Here is a 9,826-nt window from a genome sequence, read left to right on the forward strand (position 1 = left end):
ATATAGTTCTATTTTACACTTTGGTGACAATTTCACCATTCAGATCCTCTTGATAGAGAGTACCATAGGTGAATCACTTGCTGCTTTGAACCCATCTTTTATTTTTGCGTTATTTTTCTGGAGTTCCTTCTATCATATCCTTCACAGTTTCTCTTTGTATCTCTGTCTTTTCTCAAAACAATGTCTTCTGCTAGAATCTCCTTTAGTCCTAAACTTTCTCAATCGAACTCTGTCTCTTTCTTCCAGCTCTCTCCTGCCCATTCCCTTATCATCCAAGGTCCAAGGTCCCCAATAACCATTCAACCAGTGTTACTACTTATCCAATTTTGCTGGAAATAACTTCCCAAATATTATCTGTAGCCCTTCTATGTTTTGGCTTCCCATTGGTAAGCCAAAATCTCTCTCCCTGTGTTTACTTTATCAATGATTCCCTTTTCCCACACTCATTTGGCTTTCTCTCTTTAACTTTGTAAAAGCCTCCAATTTTGATTACATTATAAAAACACCTATGACTATACATAATTTGTTACCCACTCACACCCAACAGCCTCTTCTAAGTTTAAAGATGAAATGCTATCTTAATTTTACAGCTGCCAAATATGGGGGTGCTCCAAATCTAATTAAATCCATGCATAAAGCATTGTATACAAGTATAATGTTGCCTCAAAAATCATAATAAATCAGAGACCCATTCTGTACAAAAAGTAATAGGAAGAAATAACTGCTCATTTACCACAAAAAAGTGCTTCAAGGGAATGATTCATTCTCTTTGTCAGGTTCTCCATCAACATGATGCTTGCCCATCCATTTATTTAATGACTCCCAATCCAAACATTAAATGTTTTTCCTGAGTCACTCTGAACAATTATACAATTATGATACAGTAAAAATCTTCTCCCTTTGACCAATCTAGTAACTTAGTTTTGTTAAAGATCTAGCCTGAACAAAACAGCAAACAAATCTTTTGTTTGCTGTTTCTATAACTATGTGCTAAACTTAAGACTGTGCCTAAACTTAATATTTCTCAAGTACAGTGGTGCCTCGCATAGCGAGGTTAATCCGTTCCGGATTAACCTTCGCTATGCGAAAACATCGCTAAACGGGACTAAAAAAGCCATAGAAACGCATTGAACTTCGTTCAATGCGTTCCTATGGCTTGAAAACTCACCGTTAAGCGATGTTTCTTCCATAGCGCCGCCATTTTCGCGCCCTCGGTAAGCGAGGGCAGGGCGCGAAAATGCGGCGCGGACCTTCCGGCGGCCATTTTGGAACCGCCGATCAGCTGTTCTCCCCCGCTTCGTTTTGCGAAGATCGCTAAGCGAATCGCTTAGCGATCATCGCAAAGCGAAAAATCGCCATAGGGGCCATCGCTGAGCGAATGCTCCAGCGATGGCCCGGACCCCCTCGCTATGCGAATTCATCGCATAGCGAAGCACTCGCTAAGCGAGGCACCACTGTAGTTTCTTTCAATTTCATGCAAAAAAAATAATTCTTATATCAATTATTTTATTTTAAGCCCACCCGGAATCATTTATGGAGTGAAGTTCAAACAGCAAATTAGCTTTGTTGCCTCGACTGTTGTAGTAAAACAAGAACTGATAGTTTTTATTCATAGATTGCATGAGACTGCTGCATTCAATTTTTGCAACAAAAGGAACAAAAAAATCCTGTGCTGTGGTATTTAACAAAGTAGGTGCACAAAACTCAAACAAGCTCAGTTCCGGAAAGCTCTCATTCACAAAAGCTCAAAATCCAATGAAAATGTTACACCTTTTCAGTGCTACAGGCCTCTTTATTCGTTTAAAGTAAGACAACTGACAAATAATAAAAGCCATGCTTTCCTAAGTTAGCACAGCAATGACCAAAAGTATTGCTCCATCAGGTTGCAATCCTATACATGCTTACCTGGCACATTTACAGAGCTACTCCTGAGCAGACATGTCCAGGATTGTCTGCAGTCCTATGTACATATCCCTGGCTTAAGCACCACTGAATAAAACAGAACATACAACAGAGCCCCACTTCTGTATCTTACATTGCTATACTGAGGCTACTTTGACTGCATTCAGAGTCATAATGACCATTCCTTCACTCTAACTTGATTTACCTTTTTTCATTTACCTGGTTTCCACTTAACACAAAATCTACCAATATTTTTATTTAATTTTAAGCACACTTCATTTCACAGTTTTTTTCACAATATTCACCCAATATACATAAATACAAGGTTAGTGCAGCATTTACATAAATAAGACAGGTGCAAGCAATTACTGAAAAGCCATAATCTTTTCAACAGTATATAATATATTGTCAAAAATGACCGATACATAACATCATACCCGATTTGCCCTGGATTCCTCTTTATACAAAAAATGTGACAAGAATGCTCTAATATATCTTCCTCACTGTGTGCATACATATTTAAAAACCTTCAAAGATATTTGATAGCTGCTAAGAATGTTTTCTCTTCTAGTAGAGAAAACATCTGCTTCCATTAAAGCAATATCATATTGGACAAAATTCTGTTGTTTAGCATAGTAAATAAAACTACAGGAAGACCACTGAATTATGCTGAGTCAACTCTTTTGTAAATTCCATTGATTCAAATGGACCTATTCTACTTAGGATAGAGTAGACCTATAGACTAGTATAGCATAGTAAGCTGCAGTTAGAGTAGGCCCATTTAAATCAATTGAACTTGTGGAGGAGTTGATTGACTCAATCTCAGTGTATTCAGTGGGCTTACTCTTGTGTGATTTATTATGCTAAGCAGTGGAGTTTTGGACATTATATGCTTTAATAGACAATTACAATATTCCATTGAAACAGCAAATATAAGTTGCAGCTTCTTAGTCTGAGCTCCCAAAAAATCACACAGAACTGCAAAATACTGTAGCACTGATAGATAACTTCAGTCTCATCATCGTTTTAATAGGGGACCACTTGGAGATACATGTAATCCCACAAAAATTTTAAGGTAAGAACATAATACAGAATAAACAAATAACGAGCAGCTATTGAAGTCGGCATCTTGTTCGCAACTCTTCTAACCATGTAAAGCCTGCTGATTGGGACCATGCAGAAAATTTCCCTTAGTAAAATAGTGACAATGCAGTGTGGGGCTCTGGACTGGCTCCTTTCAACTTATCACCAGATCCAGACACAGACACTAGAGATATCCTCTAATTAGACCTGGAAGCATGACAATGTTGTAGTGATGTGGTGTGGCAATGCAGTCTTTTCAGGTTTCTGGAATCAGACCTCAAAGGAGATCCAAGTACAGTGGACCCTCTACTTACGGAATTAATCCGTATTGGAGCGGTGGCTGTAAGTCGAAAAGTCTGTAGGTCGAATCTCCATTGACCTACAATGCATTGAAAACTGATTAATCCCATAACTGGCAGTTTTTATTCTATTTTTATTCCATTTTGGTTTTTTTCTGGTCTGTAGGTTGATTCTCCGGCTGCAAGTCGAATCTAAATTTTGCAGCCAGAGAAGTCTGTAACTCAAAAAGTCTGTAAGTCGAGGGTCCACTGTATAAGTCCTTAAAATGAATCATGCAACAAAGCAAGCTAATTTCCACACTCCCAAAAGTGAGAGGAAATCCTGTTGTGATATTCAGATGTTTGTATTAATTAAGGATTTTACTATAGGCTGCTTCTAACATTACATCTGTTGATCCTTCATTTCTCCCCCATTAGTTGGTAGTTAGTGCTGTAAAAACTGATGCCACTGGCCATCACGAAGCAGCAGCATAGATGAAGTTTAACATGCTCTTAAGAATATCTGGATCATGGCTTCCATGTATTATTCTCCTCAAATTTGTTTTAAAACTATCTTAAGATGATTTTTTTTATGATTTATGAGTTTTGGACAACCAGTGGTTCCACACATTTTATTGTTAAAATGTAATGGCAGCATCTTCAGTCTAGCTTTGTAGACTGAAGTACATGAAACTGAGTAATTTTAATGAGTATTTTAATGAGTAAATGGTTTAAATAGTTATGTTTAAAGAACTCCAGGCAAAAAGATATATCTTTAACTACATTCAAAATAAAGCCATTTTGCACACGCAATGGAAAAACTCGACTTACAGTCAAAAGGAATGAACAAATGTGAAAAGCTAGTTAGTGATTTCAAAATACGTTATGTGTCCTTGTTTTTAGACTGTATCTCTGTACCTCAATTTGCAAAACTCTCATGCAATCACTCTAGTCCCAACCCTGTAATCATCTAATAAATTTCACAGCCCTCCAAACCAGCCATTGCACCCCACAACAAGATCCCATAGGTGTTAAAGCTGAGGTGGGCAGATTTGAGGCTTACAAAATCTACTCTACTTTAAATGAAGACCCAGATCCAATAACTGGAGACAAATACAAATATACAGAAAATTAGCTCAGAAATTAGTTTTGGATACTTGTGCTGTAAGGATCTCACAGTTCTATGCAAGAATCCACTCCTGCTTTGTTTGTATCAACAGCATAGTTTGGGTTTTTTTCTTTTTTTTCTTTTTTAGTCAACTTGCTCCTGATATTTTGAACAACTGGTTGTCAGGAACATCCATGCCAATTTTTTTCAAAATCATCCAGACTATGATCCTGCGTAAACCTTATTCTCTTCTTTCTGCAAACCTATCCGTCCATCTGTATAATTTACTACCTTACTGTATGGGCAAGAATAGAAATTCATAAATGTCTGTTTAATCTAGGATGCCTTGTGGTCCAAGCAGAGGGGGAATCTCACACTGAAATTTTGGATTGCAGCATGTCCCTGCTCCAGTCATGATAAGCTACCTGTGATTTTCATCCCCCTGCGCAGAAACATCACACTCTTCCTCAATTAAACACAGACTTCCAAAACCATGATCTACTGCATTTCATTTAACAAACATCAACTTTTTATTACCTTAACTTTTCATCTATCATCAGTTAGGGGGCTGGGAAAAGACATTTAAAACTGCTAGGGATACTGTCACCTCTTCCTTCTCTTTCCTTTTCTCCTGATATTAGAAAGAATTAGGGGAGGACTTTAAAACTAGAATTAGATAATTTCTAAACTGCCATATGTTTATTTGTTACAACATAGGCCTACATTAGTTCAAGTGTAATGTAACAGTCTAACTTAAAAACCATACCACTTTCTCAGTCTTACAAGAACCGACTTTTGTTACAATGTAAACTCCTTCCACCTATACGCTACAAGTTATAACACTTTGGAAATGCTTTATATACTAGCATAGGATGCAATGAAAATCCTAAAGAAACAGTAATCTTATTGAAACAATGTTATATACCAAGTCTGTACTTCATTTGACCTTCTATTTTAAGACTGTCAAAACATGATTTGGCAAGAATGACATGTGGGCACTAGTTAATTCTACTGTATTGTAATCAGGCAAGGTTTAAATGCTTACATATTATTTGTATAATGTTTAAGGTGAGATAAAAATGCTCGGGGCTAAGGCAGCTGTAATCTAAACAAGACTGACATTGGTAATCAGATATTCAATTTTAAAGAAACTCTCCCTTGAGTACAATAACTTGCCCTAATATCTATCTGCTGCTGTTTCATCTGCTGGAGACAGTCTAAGATGTTATAGCCAAAATACCATTAAACCACGCAAATGAGAGTTGTTCACTCATTGAATTATATCTTGAATAAACAATAGTCTCCATAACTTATTTGACAATTACCTATTTATTATAATTGTAGCCTACCTTTCTGAGAATACAAAGTGAACTGTAACACAGAAATTGTTCAACAGAACCATTCTATACATTATGAGCTACTTCTCAAGAGTGACAAAGAACCTAAGCATCTTTGAAATATTTTCGTATTAGACTACTGACTGAGACTACAACTACCGACCAATAATTCCATTGAATATATAAAGTATACAAATAAACACTGACACCACCACAGTTAAGCAAGCTGTATTTTTCTCCGTTTTTAAGGACTGGATTTCTTTAATATCTGAAAGCTGAATTCGTAATTAATAAAAGCTTTGTAAGGCTATGAATACTGACTCTTGAAAAACATCCCTTGCTCACACTTCAGTTAAGGATTTTAACACAGTCAATTTTTCCCATTTTAGAAAAAGAGAGAGATTGTGTATTCATATTAAAAAGAAGAATTTACTTACATATACATACAATATATATTCCTTGCAGGTAGAAATGTTAAGGTTGCATTTTATTAAAAATTGCCTGTCAAGTAATGAAATAAACCTAGAGAAGATAGCTTAAACAGATCATTATAACCCCATGATAAAATTACAGCCTGGTATATATCAACATTTTATCACACTTAAAAGCATATGGCAACATAACCTAATAAGATTTCAAGAACACACATTTATTAAGGCCAAAGCATCTTTGAAAACAGTATGTTCTTTACGAGCTCAAAATATATAATGTATCCAAACATGCTTACAGTGTTGTTTTAGGTCCAGTTCATCCTTCTACTCTACTGCAGACTATCAAACTCTACTATACTTCCTTTTCATGCTCTATCTGAAGATTTATGAATGCCCTGGGCATGCCTCTTATACAAATGTAGCATTTCTTTCCTTTCTTTTTAATTCGTAGTATATCCAAGGAAAAACATTTTCAAAATGTAATACTGTAACTGCTCCTTAGCTTGATAAACTATTCAAGAACTGCAGTACAGTAACAATTGTTTGTTTCACCATAATTTACAGCATTTTGTTATACTAAACCTAAACTGAAATGCTCCTACAAAATACAAAGAATACCCTTGTACTGTATACTCTTCTCTGGCAGAATGAAGACACTCAGTCCGCACACAGATTTCATACAGAGAAACAATGTCCTTGGTCTAGAGACTTTTTCCATTCTTTGGAATTACTTCAATTTGCCTTTTGCTACCATTAATATGAATGAAGTAATGGGGGGGGCGATTATACAGTAAAAAATTAATAAAACAAGAAGCAAAGAACAGAATGCCAACCTATCAGACTCCAACCTAGCTGAAGATATACATGTGGCATGCATTGTGCCCCTATGAATTCAATAAGGACTTCACTGAGAGTTAGCAGGGTTGGGCTGTAAACCCCAATAAATGCACAAACTACTGACAATGAACTCACTTGTCCCGACTTCCATGGGCACCCCTAAGAAATTCAACCTAATTCAGAGTGGTGTTGATACCAATCAATTTTTAAAACATTTCTGCTTTAATTATAAAAACAAGAGACCTATTTTGAATTTTAAAAGTGTAGGACTGGGAGGTGTAGGGAATCAATTTCTTTTAAAGGTCCTTTGTACAGTCAGTAAATCTGTAATACTCCCCGCTGACCAAACTAATAGCCAAAATATGACCCACGAGGGGCATCAAATCAAAGTAAGAAAGGCGTATCCTGCACATAACACGCATCCAAGAGAGGGCAGACGACGGTGCCCTCGCTCAGTTGAAAATGAGCCGAGCGGAAATACAGAGCGGACCACTGGGCATGTAATGCCTCTTTTGACCTGAGGAGCCTCCACTAGAAAGAACTCTGCAAACAAAAGTAACTTCCAAAGGTGGTCGCCTGAGGACAGGGCACACTTGAAGCGAGACCAGGTGCCAAGAAGCATACGTTGGCTTTGGCGGGGTTTCTTTTCTTCTTCGTTCCCCGGCGGCTCACTCTTTATTTTTATTTTTCCAAGCCTCAAACTAGCCGACAAGAAAAATCGAGAAAGAGAAAGAAAGAAGACCGCAGAGGGAGGGAGGGAAGGAGAGCCCTAATAAACGAGCGAGGGAGAAATGTGTGACAGCCCCAGACGCCCGGCTCCCTTACCTCCAAACATCTCCGCCAAACCGAGCCTGAGGGCAGGAAGTGGCGGCGCTTTTAAATACGGTGGGGGGGGGGAGGTGGTTTTGAAAAAAATGAAGAAGAAGCAGGTTTAAAATAATACTAATAGGCACGCATCCTTCTTCAGCGGGCAAAGCCTGTGGCGGCTGGAAGGGGACGAGATTCTCAGTCAGACAGCAGCCCTTCCTCTCGCTTTACGGGCTGCCGCCGCCTCTCCCCCACACTCACTTTGGGGCTTCCCTCCCTTTTTTTAAAGCGGGGGGGGCGCGAAACAAGCCCGAGGGGCAGCTTGCTTTGTAAGGCGCTAAGGGGCGGGGTGGGTGGATTCCCAGGTTCTCGGCCACTTTTTTTTTTCCCGCCTTCCACAAAAGCCAACCGGGGTCGTTCTCTCTGACCATCGTTTTCCTCCAGAAGGGAAAGGCGACGCCGCCACCAATAACGGGTAGCAGCCACCCCTCGGGGATTTTTTTGCCCCCCTCTCAGGAAAGAGCGGGTTCTAAATCAGGCGCCGCCGCCCGACCTCCCCCCCCCCCCTCCAATACTCACTCTCTTCGCAGAGCTTGCTGTGGAAAGCGCGCATGGATAACATAGATAAATCTCTTTTTTTCCTCCTTCTTCTTTTAAAGCAGGCAACCATCTCTGGCAACCCAGCGCGGTATCTTCCCTCCCCCTTCTCCGCCTTCGCCCCCACCTCCTTTGGGGGGCCCAGGAAGCTAACGCCACCCACCCCCTTCTCCCACCCCCCACCCCCCACCCCCATGCAGGCATTGAGGCGCTTCGTTCCGCCGTTACTACGAAAAGAGGGAAATGGATAAGGAAGGAGGCAAGAAACGCGGCAAGCTTCCTCGTTTCGCAGTCAGTTGTGGAGGGGGGGGTCGAAGAGGGACTCAAAGGGGGAAATGGAAGAGTCCCCACCAGTGCCTGAATGCCTGTCTCCCTTTGTGCGCTTGAGGTGGGTTGGGACACCAGTTCAGCAGATCACACCCTAAAACCCAGAATAACTAATGCGAATTGGATCCGTCTGTGGTGGTGTGTACTCCCGGGTGGTTCTCATCACCGTTTCTTCAGCATAGTTATCTGCGACACCATGCTGCGTTCCAGCTGTTGATGCCACATGCTGAGGAAGTTGGATGAAAGACACCAACTATGTGGCATTTATTTCTCTGCAACATTTCCGTGTTTGTTCTCTGCTAATAATGGCTTACAATCTGTTGGGCACAAAAGGGAAAAGAGGATAGAGAGGAAACCTGGGTGGAAAACTCTATAGGTATAGCCAAAATCTCTGATCATGCTATCCAGAGGGAGACAAAACCTGTGTTAGGAACAACACAAATTTAAGAAAAATGCACAGGCTTTCAAGTCCGGAGTGTTGTTTTTTTAAGCTAAGTAAAGGCACTCCTTAGCTGTGGATTTCATTTTCATTTTTTCATTTTCAAGCACCAACATGGCTGCCTTTTATATCAACTCAGGCTATGGAATTTACTGAAGGACCTCAGCCAAGTTGCTGTCCCTAACATAGTGCATAGGGTTATCATGGCTTGCAGCATTCTGCTCTGAGTGATGGAAAAGTTACATTAAGAACAATGTAGTAAAGAGTCAGCATTTACGGTATTGTACAAGTACTACCAGCCCACCAGAGAGTGGAACTAAATTATAACTACTGTGCCACAGAGAGACCAGGAACATTGATCCTAATCACCATTCTGGCTTATGTTTGTATGTGCTAACTTTCAGATGTGCCAAAAAGTACATTCAAAGTTATATTACACTATGTTTCCCACCCACATGTGTGAATGCTCTTAATGTTGAATCAGCAATGTGCCATTTTAAAATTAAGTACCTCCAATGTACTAATACAGATTTGGAAGGTTCAAAAGACAGTTTAAACATAATTTGTGCATTACTTGTGTGGGACTTAATAACCCACATCAACCAAAATAATGTATTGAAAATATTTTTTAAATCCATGTTTGTCATTCATTAACCATTGTGTTTGTGAAAACAATAGGA

At 39.4% G+C, this 9,826-nt stretch overlaps 1 protein-coding gene across 6 annotated transcripts in view; it reads right to left on the reverse strand.

Moving 5' to 3' along the window:
* Window positions 1-8,633, reverse strand: part of MPPED1 (metallophosphoesterase domain containing 1) — a 141,283-nt gene extending 132,650 nt beyond the window's left edge. The window contains exon 1 of one of the 6 annotated variants that reach the window (XM_073000831.2): window positions 8,363-8,633. The gene's annotated coding sequence lies outside the window, so the exon portion shown is untranslated. Of the gene's footprint in view, window positions 1-6,435; window positions 7,037-7,801; window positions 8,135-8,362 lie in introns of those variants that run through there. The other 5 variants (XM_078394211.1, XM_073000832.2, XM_078394212.1 and 2 more) reach the window with 5 other exon arrangements.
* Window positions 8,634-9,826: the final 1,193 nt, after the last annotated feature.

Source organism: Pogona vitticeps, chromosome 5 (assembly GCF_051106095.1).
Source record: "Pogona vitticeps strain Pit_001003342236 chromosome 5, PviZW2.1, whole genome shotgun sequence".
NCBI classification, from domain to species: domain Eukaryota; kingdom Metazoa; phylum Chordata; class Lepidosauria; order Squamata; family Agamidae; genus Pogona; species Pogona vitticeps.